Source organism: Neofelis nebulosa, chromosome 1 (assembly GCF_028018385.1).
Source record: "Neofelis nebulosa isolate mNeoNeb1 chromosome 1, mNeoNeb1.pri, whole genome shotgun sequence".
Classification (NCBI taxonomy): domain Eukaryota; kingdom Metazoa; phylum Chordata; class Mammalia; order Carnivora; family Felidae; genus Neofelis; species Neofelis nebulosa.
This window is the reverse complement of record NC_080782.1, coordinates 78,947,693-78,960,002: the sequence shown is the minus strand read 5'-3', so window position 1 is coordinate 78,960,002 and position 12,310 is coordinate 78,947,693. Positions and strand designations below refer to the sequence as shown.

General features: G+C 36.8%; 2 long non-coding RNA genes across 3 annotated transcripts in view; one reads left to right on the top strand and one right to left on the bottom strand.

Annotated features, from left to right (window-relative positions):
* The window catches only part of LOC131509944 (uncharacterized), a 175,670-nt gene that overhangs the window by 107,910 nt on the left and 55,450 nt on the right, over window positions 1–12,310 (bottom strand). The window lies entirely within an intron of this gene.
* The window catches only part of LOC131509939 (uncharacterized), a 156,311-nt gene that overhangs the window by 124,822 nt on the left and 19,179 nt on the right, over window positions 1–12,310 (top strand). For both annotated transcript variants that reach the window (XR_009260800.1, XR_009260803.1), the window contains one exon: window positions 4,916–5,027. This is a non-coding gene — a long non-coding RNA (uncharacterized LOC131509939). The remainder of the gene's footprint in view (window positions 1–4,915; window positions 5,028–12,310) is intronic.

The following is a 12,310-nucleotide window of genomic DNA, read 5'->3' as shown; positions in this document are numbered from 1 at the left end:
GACTTTGGCCCATTTCTTCACTGGAGTATTTGTTTTTCGGGTGTGGAGTTTGGTGAGACCTTTATAGGTTTTGGATACTAGCCCTTTGTCCGATATGTCATTTGCAAATATCTTTTCCCATTCCGTCAGCTGCATTTTAGCTGTGGTGTTGTGGTGTTGATGATTGTGGATTGTTTCCTTTGCAGTGCAGAAGCTTTATCTTCATGAGGTCCCTATAGTTCTTTTATGCTTTTAATTCCTTTGCCTTTGGAGATGTGTCAAGTAAGAAATTGCTGCAGCTGAGGTCAGAGAGGTTTTTTCCTGCTCTCTCCTCTAGGGATTTGATGGTTTCCTGTCTCACCTTCAGTCCTTCATCCATTTTGAGTTTATTTTAGTGAGTGGTATAAGAAAGTGGTCTAATTTCATTCTTCTGCATGTTGCTGTCCAGTTCCCCCAGCACCATTTGTTAAAGAGACTGTCTTTTTTCCATTGGGTATTCTTTCCTGCTTTGTCAAAGATGAGTTGGCCATACTTTTGTGGGTCTAATTCTGGAGTCTCTATTCTATTCCATTGGTCTATGTGTCTGTTTTTGTGCCAATACCATGCTTTCTTGATGATTACAGTTTTGTAGTAGAGGCTAAAGTCTGGGATTGTGATGACTCCTGCTTTGGTTTTCTTCTTCAATATTACTTTGGCTATCTGGGGTCTTTTGTGGTTCCATACAAATTTTAGGATTGCTTGTTCTAGCTTCGAGAAGAATGCTGGTGCACATGTGATTGGGATTGCATTGAATATGTAGATTGCTATGGGTAGTATTGACATTTTAACAATATTTATTCTTCCAATCCATGAGCATGGAACCTTTTTCCATTTCTTTGTATCATCTTCAATTTCCTTCATAGGCTTTCTATAGTTTTCAGCAAACAGATCTTTTAAATCTTTGGTTAGGTTTATTCCTAGGTATTTTATCGTTCTTAGTGCTATTGTGAATGGGATCAATTTCCTTGTCTTTCTGTTGCTTCATTATTAGTGTATAATGTACTAATTTCTGTACGTTAATTTTGTATCCTGTGGCTTTGCTGAATTCATGTATCAGTTGTAGCAGACTTTTGGTGGAGTCTGTTGGATTTTCCACGTATAATATCATGTCATCTGCAAAAAGCGAAAGCTTGGCTTCATCTTTGCCGATTTTGATGCCTTTGATTTCCTTTTGTTGTCTGATTGTTGATGCTAGAACTTCCAACACTATGTTAAACAACGGCGGTGAGAGTGGACATCCCTGTCGTGTTCCTGATCTCAGGGAAAAAGCTCTCAGTTTTTCCCCACTGAGGATGATACTAGCTATGGGCTTTTCATAAATGGCTTTTATGATGTTTAAGTACATTCCTTCTATCCCGACATTCTCGAGGGTTTTTATTAAGAAACGATGCTGAATTTTGTCAAATGCTTTTTCTGCATAGATTGACAGGATCATATGGTTCTTTTCTTTTATTAATGTGATGTATCACATTGATTGATTTGTGAATGTTGAACCAGCCCTGCAGCCAAGGAATGAATCCCACTTGATCATGGTGAAAAATTCTTTTTATATGCTGTTGAATTCCATTTGCTAGTATCTTGTTGAGAATTTTTGCATCCATATTCATCAGGGATATTGGCCTGTAATTCTCTTTTTCTGCTGGGTGTTTGTCTGGTTTAGGAATCAAAGTAATGCTGACTTCATAGAATGACTCTGGAAGTTTTCCTTCCCTTTCTATTTTTTGGAACAGCTTGAGAAGGATAGGTATTATCTCTGCTTGAAACGTCTGGTAGAACTCCCCTGGGAAGCCATCTGGTCCTGGACTCTTATTTGTTGGGAGATTTTTGATAACCGAATCAATTTCTTTGCTGGTTATGGGTCTGTTCAAGTTTTCTATTTCTTCCTGTTTGACTTTTGGAAGTGTCTGGGTGTTTAGGAATTTGTCCATTTCTTCCAGGTTGTCCAGTTTGTTGGCATATAATTTTTCATAGTATTCCCTGATGATTGATTGTATTTCTGAGGGATTGGTTGTAATAATTCCTTTTTCATTCATGATTTTATCTATTTGGGTCATCTCCCTTTTCTTTTTGAGAAGCCTGGCTAGAGGTTTATCAAATCTGTTTATTTTTTCAAAAAAACAACTCTTGGTTTCATTGATCTGCTCTACAGTTTTTTTAGACTCTATATTGTTTATTTCTGCTCTGATCTTTATTATTTCTCTTCTTCTGCTGGGTTTGGGGTGTCTTTGCTGTTCTGCTTCTAGTTCCTTTAGGTGTGCTGTTAGATTTTGTATTTGGGATTTTTCTTGTTTCTTGAGATAGGCCTGGATTGCAATGTATTTTCCTCTCAGGACTGCCTTCACTGCATCCCAAAGCATTTGGATTTTTGTATTTTCATTTTCATTTGTTTACATATATTTTTTTATTTCTTCTCTAATTGCCTGGTTGACCCATTCATTCTTTAGTAGGGTGTTCTTTAACCTCCATGCTTTTGGAGGTTTTCCACACGTTTTCCTGTGGTTGATTTCAAGTTGCATGGCATTGTGGTCTGAAAGTGTGCATGGTATGATCTCAATTCTTTTCTACTTATGAAGGGCTGTTTTGTGACCCAGTATGTGATCTGTCTTGGAGAATGTTCCATGTGCATTCGAGAAGAAAGTATATTCTGTTGCTTTGGGATGCAGAGTTCTAAATATATCTGTCAAATCCATCTGATCCAATTTATCATTCAGGGCTCTTGTTTCTTTATTGATCCTGTGTCTAGATGATCTATCCATTGTTGTAAGTGAGGTATTAAAGTCCCCTGCAATTACCACATTCTTATCAATAAGGTTGCTTATGTTTGTGATTGTTTTATATATTTGGGGGCTCCCATATTCAGTGCATAGACATTTATAATTGTTAGCTCTTCCTAATGGATGGACCCTGTAATTATTATATAATGCCCTTGTTCATCTCTTGTTACAGCCTTTAATTTAAAGTCTAGTTTGTCTGATATAAGTATGGCTATTCCAGCTTTCTTTTGACTTCCAGTAGCATGATAGGTAGTTCTCCATCCCATCACTTTAAATCTGAAGGTGTCCTCAGGTCTAAAATGAGTCTCTTGTAGACAGCAAATAGATGGGTCTTTTTTTTTTGAAATCCATTCTGATACCCTATTCTGAATTCCTTCAGTTTGTTGGGGAAAACCTTTATCTCCCTTTCTATTCTGAATGACAGACTTGCTGGATAAAGGATTCTCAGCTGCATATTTTTTCTGTTCATCACATTGAAGATTTCCTGCCATTCCTTTCTGGTCTGCCAAGTTTCAGTGGATAGGTCTGCTACTACCCTTATGTGTCTACCTTTGTAAGTTAGAACCTGTTTATCCCTAGCTGCTTTCAGAATTCCTTCTTTATGTTTGTATTTGCCACTTTCACTATGATATGTTGTGCAGAAGATCGATTCAAGTTACATCTGAAGGTAGTTCTCTGTGCCTCTTGGAGTTCAATGCCTGTTTCCTTATCCAGATCAGGGAAGTTCTCAGCTATGATTTGTTCAAGTACACCTTCAGCTCCTTGCTCTCTCTCTTCTTTCTTCTGGAATTCCTATGATACGGATATTGTTCCATTTGATTGCATCACTTAGTTCTCTAATTCTCCCTTCATACTCCTGGATTTTTTTATTTCTCTTTTCCCATTATTTTATCTTCTAATTCACCTATTCTCTCCTCTGCCTCTTCAATTTGTGCTATGGCTGCCTCCGTTTTATTTTGCACCTCATTTATAGGATTTTTTAGTTCCTCATGACTATTTCTTAGCCCCTTGATCACTGTAGCAATAGATTCTCTGCTGTCCTCTCTACTTTTTCAATCCCATTGGTTAAATTATGACTATTATTCTAAATTCTTGTTCTGTTATATTGCTTAAATCATTTTTGATCAATTCGTTAGCTGTAGCTGCTTCCTGGAGTTTCTTTTGAAACTCCATTTTGTCATTTTTGTTAGTCCTTGTGGTGGCTCCAAACTGCAGGGCACTTCTGCTGTGCTGTCTGGAGTAACTTGCGTTGGTGGGCGGGGCCACAGGCAGACTGGTGTGTACCTTATCTTCCCCTCTCCCAGGGGCAGGACTCACTGTGGAGTGGTGTGACCCCTGTCTGGGCTACTTCCACACTGCCATGCTTGTGGTGCTGCCTCTATGGGATCTGGCCCAGGGCGTATTAGCTGGGGTGAATCCGCGAGGTGCACAGGGGCAGGAGTGTTAGGCTTAGCTTGCTTTGGGGTCAGTGGTCCCCTGTGGGAGGGACCCTGCAGCACTGGGAGGGCGGCAGACTCTTAGGATGGATGGATTCACAGAAGCACAGGGTTGCAAGCAAGTTCAGTGACAGGAACCAGTTCCCTTTGGAATTTCAACTGGAGGATAGGAAAGGAAAATGGCGCTTGCCAGCGCCTTTGTTCCCCTACTGAACTCTGTCCTTCCGGGGCTCAACAAGTCTCCCTCCTGGTGTCCTCTCGCCCTCCCACTCTCCAAGAGCAGAGCTGTTGACTTTTAACATTCCACATGTTAAGTCCTGCTGGTTGTCAGAACTCATGCAGTCTGGCCCCTCCACTTTTGCAAGCCAGACTTCAGGGGCTCTGCCTTGCCCGGCGGGCTGCCCCTCCACCGTCCCGGCTCTGTCTCACTAGTCCATGTAGCATGCGCTGTCTCTCTGCCCTTCCTACTCTTTTCTGTGGGACTCTTGTCTATGCTTGGCTCTGAAAAGTCCATTTTGCTCATCTTCTGGCAGTTTTCTGGGTTATTTAGGCAGGTGTGGGTGGAATCTAAGAGATCTACAGGATGAGGTGAGCCCAGCATCCTCCTATGCTGTCATCTTCCTGTCTCCATGCAGCCCTTTTATTGTTTGTTGTGAGGAAGATGTTCATCTGTTTTCTGTTTTTCAGGTCGTTTTCAGAGGGAATTGCTGCACATGTAGCTGTAGACTCGGTATGTTCATACAAGGAGGTGAATTCAGTATCTTCCTATGCTGTCATCTTGGACTGCCCAGATCACGAGGTGAGTGACAAAGGATGTGACTCGGGAACAGCCAGATGGGGAGGAGGAGGTGTGCAGCAAGGGCAGGCAGCTTCCCTGAGCTCGCCAGGCTGCCACTCTCCCTGCAGCTCCACGTGGTCACCAATTGGAAGCTCCCTTATTGTAATTTTAAATTGTAATTAATAGGCATTTAGTATATTTGAATTGCTAAATGAAAGTTTTATACTACATTTGATGCTTAGTAATTTCAGAGTTACCTAAGAACAAAGGAAAATTGGAAGGAAAAAAGGCTTTCAGAGATTCAGAAGAAGTAACAATAGAAAATAACTAACATAATGAGAAATAATCCTTTTGGATCGCTTCACTAACTGAAGTTATGGTTACCCTTTAAACTACATAAAACCTTTAAATATATTAGGGAGTTTAAGAGAAAATAATGATGAAAGGTACTGTGAGTCATGACAGGATTTGAAGTGGCTACATGTATCAAACATGAGCAATGGCCTCTAATGGTTATATCAGAAACTACATCTTCAAAACTTCCTTGTAAGATTAAATATTATTTAAAATGGTATAAAGTAAGATGAGAGGCAATAAAAGTAAAATATAATGGGCCAAATTTAGAAATTGTTATTATTAGTTGTTGCTCCTAATGTAGTACTTCTAAAAATCCACCTTCTCTCTGTAATGAAGAGGCTGAGTAAATAATCTCTTAATTTTTTTTTTCTTCTGTGATTAGACTAAGAATTGCATAGTGGGCTTAGAAATCACCCCCAACTCTGAATGACTTTTCATTTCATACCAGATTCCTTCCCAACCCAGTTACATTTGAAATTGATGATTCATCTTGAAATTAGGCCCATGAAGTTATTGAGTTGGTCAAGTTGAAATCTTGTTACAAAATGCTATAAACTTACTGTTGAATGTAAAACCTTTCACTGTAAACAAAATATGGCATAATTTAAAAGCTGAAAACAGTTGGAAAATTTTCTGAAAGAGAAACTGAATGAAAGAAACTTCTTAGTGAAAGCCTACTAAAACAGATACAAATAAGCAAGGAAACACAGTAGCAGAAATTCAACACCTACCATTATATCTTAACAGGTCGAGAAAGAAAACAAATTTAAAAATCACTACCACTCTTAAACTCTATAATATCTACGCTTCTCCCAGTATTAGAGGGGAAGAAAGGGGAGTGATCAAAATCTGATATTCATTCTTATTACCACCCAAAATGATACTGTGGAAGACCCATCTTGAGTATGTGGGCAGGAAGTATATAAAGAGAGGTTGAAAACTCCTCTAGCATACATGTATAACTACCATTCAGTGTGTCACTGCTGCTATATCCATCACTATTCTTTAAAGCTAAGAGGATACTTATAAAGAAAAGGCAGCTAGTTTAAATTGCTCTTGAGACTTTCTCTTCAACTCATGGATTAGATAGATGTGATTTTTATTTTCTAAATATTTGGAGATTTTTTGGCTACATCTCTAATATTGACTTCTAGTTTAATTTTGTCTCAGTCCAAAAGCGTATTATAGTAATTTCTGTTTTTAAATTTATTAAGGTTTGTTTTATACTCCTGGATGCAGTTTACATAGATGTCTGCTCCGTTTGTACTTGAGAAGACTGTGTATTCTACTGTTAGATGGAATGCTCCAGAACTCTCAAAGAGATCCAAGTGATGGACAGTTGTTTGGGGGTTATCTATTTTTTTATTCATTTTCTGGCTACTTGTTCTGTCAATTTCTGAGAGAGGCATGTTAATGTCTCCAATCATAATTAAAAATCCATTTATTTTTCCTTTTGTTTTTATCCATTATTTCCCCATGTGTTTCGATACTTTTTTTTTAATGTTTGTTTATTTTTGAGAGAGAGAGAGGGAGAGTGACAAGAGTGTGAGTGGAGCAGGGGAAGAGAGAGAGGGAGACACAGATCCAAAGCAGGCTCCAGGCTCTGAGCTGTCAGCACAAAGTCCAACATGGGGCTCAAATCCAGTAACGTGAGATCATGACCTGAGCCGAAGTCACTCAACCAACTGAGCCACCCAGGCATCCTATTTGATACTGTCTTGACACATGGATACAAATTTAGGATTCTTTAGTCTTTTGGGTAAAATTTACCCGTTTCATCATTTGTTCCCTATCTCTGAAAAAGTTTCTTGTACTGAAATGTAATTTATATGAAATTAATATAGTTTCTTGAGATTTATTCTGGTTAATGATTGCATCTTTCTTCATCCTCTTACCATACATAACCTATCAGTATCTTATATTTGTAGTGGATTCTTATTGACGAATATAGTTGGGTCATTATTGTTTTATATAAGATTCTCTTTTGACTAGTGGGTTTAGATCATTGACATTCACAATGACTATTGATGTGACTGGATTATATTTTAGCATCTTGTTACCTGTTTTCTATTTTCTCCATTTGATCCTTCCTTGTAACTTTTTTCTCTTTTTCTGTCTTCTCTGGTTTTAATTTAGCAGTTTTTAATGAGCCCATTTAATCTAATTTATTGGTTATATTATCTTAACACATTTTTTACTGGTTGCTCTGGGGTTCACAATATACATTTAAAAATAACCTGCAACAGTTGTAACATAATATTATATCACCTTGTGTGCAGTGTAAGAGACTTTTAATTGTGTAAAACCTATTCTCTCTTCCATCCCTTATGCCATTGTTTTCCTGAATTTTATGCTGTAAACACCTAATATATAATTCAGCCTGGTTTTTATCAGTTATGTTTTCAAATACTACAAATAAGAAAAAAATACTATATGTACTTTTATTTTTTTTTTCCATTTTCAATATTCTGATGTTCTATTTTCTGAATGATCCTTTCCCTTTTTCCTAAAGACCATTCTCAAACATTTCTTTCACAGTAGGTCTAATAGCAATGGGTTCCCTTAGTTTTTGTTTCTTTGAAAGCATTTATTTCTCCTTAAATTCTGAATAATGTTTTCACTGGATATAGAATTCTGCATTGACCACTTTTTTATTCAGCACATTAAAGATACCACTCTCCTGTCTTGTTTAAGGTTTTCTGATGAACAGATTGCTATAATTCTTAATCCTTGTCCTTCTATAAATAGTATATTGTTGTCATGGTTGTTGTTAATATTTTTTTCTTTTCATTGGTTATCATTGGTTTTTAACAAGTTAAATATGATATGCATAGTTTTGCTGTCTCTTAGATTTGTGGTTTACTCTCTAACTTTGGAAAATACTCAGCATTATTTTCTTCTATATTGTTATCTGTTTATTCTACTTTTAATATTCTGATTACCTGTTGACATTGTCACAGTGAAAGTAATGGCTAGGGAGATTGTGTCTGACCAAATGTTAACAAAAACATCTACCCATGATTAGGAGTAAATTACAATACAAACTGATATTTCAAGTAACAAATGAGTTATCCTTGTCATTTTCTATCAACGAGAGCACATTTACTAAGAATTTCTCACCAGAAATATAATGGGAGTCCTGAAATACAGTTGCAGATGGATTTAGATCATTAGAACTGCTATTTTTAACTCAAATTTTAGCCTCCTTAAATGTTAGCTTGAGTTCTAGGCTTATTTCCTACTATTTCAAATCATGGGCATCTCACATCTAGCTGAAGAAGAGATGAATTTATTTTCATCATTTTTTTTTAAATTTAGAGAATAAGTTTTTTTCCATAAACTATCCCCTCAGCAGGCAATTTTTTTCTTTTTGTGATATTAATCAAGATTGACTAAAGTATGTATTTGCTCACTGTAATGGAGAATGGAAAAGCTAATATCTGAAAATAATAGCTTTCATAGTAAAAGATGAGCTCAGGCAAGAAAATATGTAGATAAAAGGTTTTTGAGTAGGTAAGTATTGACACTATCGAACACACTTTTCCCCAAAATCTCCTGCAGTGGAAGAGATGGATAAAATCTACAGTGCTTAACCCATCAAGTCACAATTTCAGTTTATGGACAAGTGTCTTGGATTACATGGATGTCCAGTATTACCACCTCAGTGACGTCATCCTGGTTCATGCCATCAAGATTTCTCAATGATTGTAACAGACTTGGAACTGTGTTCTCAAATTCTCACCTTAGGACCTATCATCTCTTCTCCTTTCAAGGTATTTTACCCGGTCTGCAGTTCAGGGTCTAGGATTTTATTTTATGTCTGTCCTTGATAAAATACAAGCTGAATTAGGGTAGGGATAGTTGGAATTATTTTTCATTATGTATTCTCATAATCACTGGAACCTAGGAAGTACTAATAAATGTTAAAAAAAATTAATGAATGTTTTACTAGAAAAACCATTTTGACAGAACTTATCTTAGATATTGATACTATATATGGAAAAGATATGTGAGGGCAGCTATGCAAAAATGCTACCTGAGGATAAAAAGGAAACTAAATGCATATATCAGATAAATTGCTTTTGGAAATCAAATCTAAGAAATTCAGGTATTTTCATTCATGTTTGTTGTACAATGGAAAAATCTAAAAATAAAATTAATTTTTAATATAATAAAATAAAAAGGGATCTTGACAAGCTAAGTAAACTAAGAATGAGAAAAACATCACTAGGAATGAAAATGAAAGGTGGAGTGAGAGATGTGAACATGATGGAGTAAAGACACTCCAAAAAAGCCACAAAAGTAGCCACAAATTGTCAGAATTCCAAAAATTAACCTGAGACTTCAGCCATGAGGTGGCATTTCATCAAGAAAAATGCAATGGCTGAATCTTAGCATCAACAACATGCTTTGTGGTATTTCATTTCTTCTAGTTTCATCCACCACTTGATGTCTAAACAGTAGCCTTAGAAAGATAATAGGCCATACTCCTGGTATCAGAGGAAGCACAATAGCACTGCAGCTCTTTCCAAACTTTATTTCCAAAGAATAGTAATTACTTGACCTGAGTTGTGGTTCTCTGGAAGACTCTACTAAAATAACTTATTTTATTTCACTTATTTGAACTTGCTGAGTGCTAAAATCTTCTCCCCAAGAGGTATTTGTCAAATGTTATAACACCCTGACCGCCTAGAGTGATTTAGAAGAGTTGGGCACACAAAAGAGTAACCAAAATCTTGAAAAAAAATTTTTTAAAGTTGATTTATTTTTGAGAGAGACAGAGACAGAATGCGAGTGGGTTAGGGGCAGAGAGAGAGGGAGACACAGAATCCAAAGCAGGCTCCAGGCTCTGAGCTGTCAGCACAGAGCCCAACGCAGGGCTTGAACTCACAAGTTGTGAGATCATGACCTGAGCCGAAGTCAGACACTCAACCGACTGAGCCACCCAAGCACCCCCGATTAACCAAAATCTTAAAAGGGAAAGGTGAAGAATGAGATGTGTATAGGGGCTTTAAAAAAACCTGACATATTCCTAGGAAACATCATGCATTCAAAGAGTTGTGTTCATGTTTAGGGAATTAAAAAAAACAAACAAACATGAGAAGGTCTTAATGATATATAGATCTTTGATATATCCTGAGGTTCTGCACAGCAGAAAATGAAGGCTAAGTCCGGGTTCAAAATTCCTGGTTGTGTGTTGAAGATGTGTCCTAACAGTCACACATAGCCCCTAAGCAAAGACTGGGAGATTTATTCCAAGAATTTTAAAAAATCCATAATTGGTTATTATCTGGTCACTAACCAAACTAAAATAAATTTAATGGCCACACACTATAAAGAAACAGACTTTAAAATTTGTTTAGAAATGTCATTAACTAAATAACAAAAAAGTAAGCAGCAACAACAAACTCTGCATAGGAGGAGCATCTGATTTCCAGAGTTGTACCTTACATTACTTGAAACACACATTTTTCATCAAAATATTATGCTATATATGAAGAACCAAGCAAATATTACCCATCCAAAAGAAAAAAAAATCAATAGGAACCATCCCCAAGGAAGCCTCAATTACTGTAAATTAGCTATTTTAAATGTGTTCAAAGAGCTAAAGGAGATCATGTCTAAATAACTAGAGGAGCACATGAGAATGTTCTGTCAACAAACACAGAATATCAATAAGGAGATAGAAATTATGAAAAAAGGACCAAATATAAATCCTACAGTTGAAAACTACAGTAGCTGAAATAAAAATCCAGTAGAAAAGATCAACTGCAGACCTGTGCAAGCAGAAGAAAGAATCAGCAAACCTGACAAAAGATAAATTCAGAGTATCCAGTCTGAGGAATAAGCAAAGAATGAAAAAAGATAAATGGAACCTCAGAGACCTGTGGGAAACCATCAGATGCACCAACATCAAGTGGACAATTGAAAGAACTAAAGGCAGAAAGAGATATTTCAATAATATTTGGACATTTCAATACCCAATTTTCAATAATGTATAAAATAAATAGGCAGAAAATATAAAAAAAATAGAAGACTTTAACATTATTAGTGAACTAGAACTAAAAGAAATTCTACCCAACAAAAGAACACATTCTTCTCAAGTACTCAAAGAACATTTTCTGGGATAGACCATATGTTTCTTAATAAAACAAGCCTCAAAAATTTTAAAGGATGGAAATCATATAAAGTACGTCCTCTGAACATAATAAAGGAATTAGAAATCAGTAACAGAAGGAAATTCAGGAAATTTAAAAATATGTGGTTCTTACCCTCTTGCACTGTTGGTGGGAATGCAAATTGGTGCAGCCGCTCTGGAAAGCAGTGTGGAGGTTCCTCAGAAAATTAAAAATAGACCTACCCTATGACCCAGCAATAGCACTGCTAGGAATTTATCCAAGGGATACAGGAGTACTGATGCATAGGGGCACTTGTACCCCAATGTTTATAGCAGGACTCTCAACAATAGCCAAATTATGGAAAGAGCCTAAATGTCCATCAACTGATGAATGGATAAAGAAATTGTGGTTTATATACACAATGGAATACTACTTGGCAATGAGAAAGAATGAAACATGGCCTTTTGTAGCAACGTGGATGGAACTGGAGAGTGTGATGCTAAGTGAAATAAGCCATACAGAGAAAGACAGATACCATATGGTTTCACTCTTATGTGGATCCTGAGAAACTTAACAGAAACCCATGGGGGAGGGGAAGGAAAAAAAAAAAAAGAGGTTAGAGTGGGAGAGAGCCAAAGCATAAGAGACTCTTAAAAACTGAGAACAAACTGAGGGTTGATGGGAGGTGGGAGGGAGGGGAGGGTGGGTGATGGGTATTGAGGAGGGTACCTTTTGGGATGAGCACTGGGTGTTGTATGGAAACCAATTTGGCAGTAAATTTCATATATTAAAAAATAAAAAATAAAAAATAAAAATAAATAAATAAAT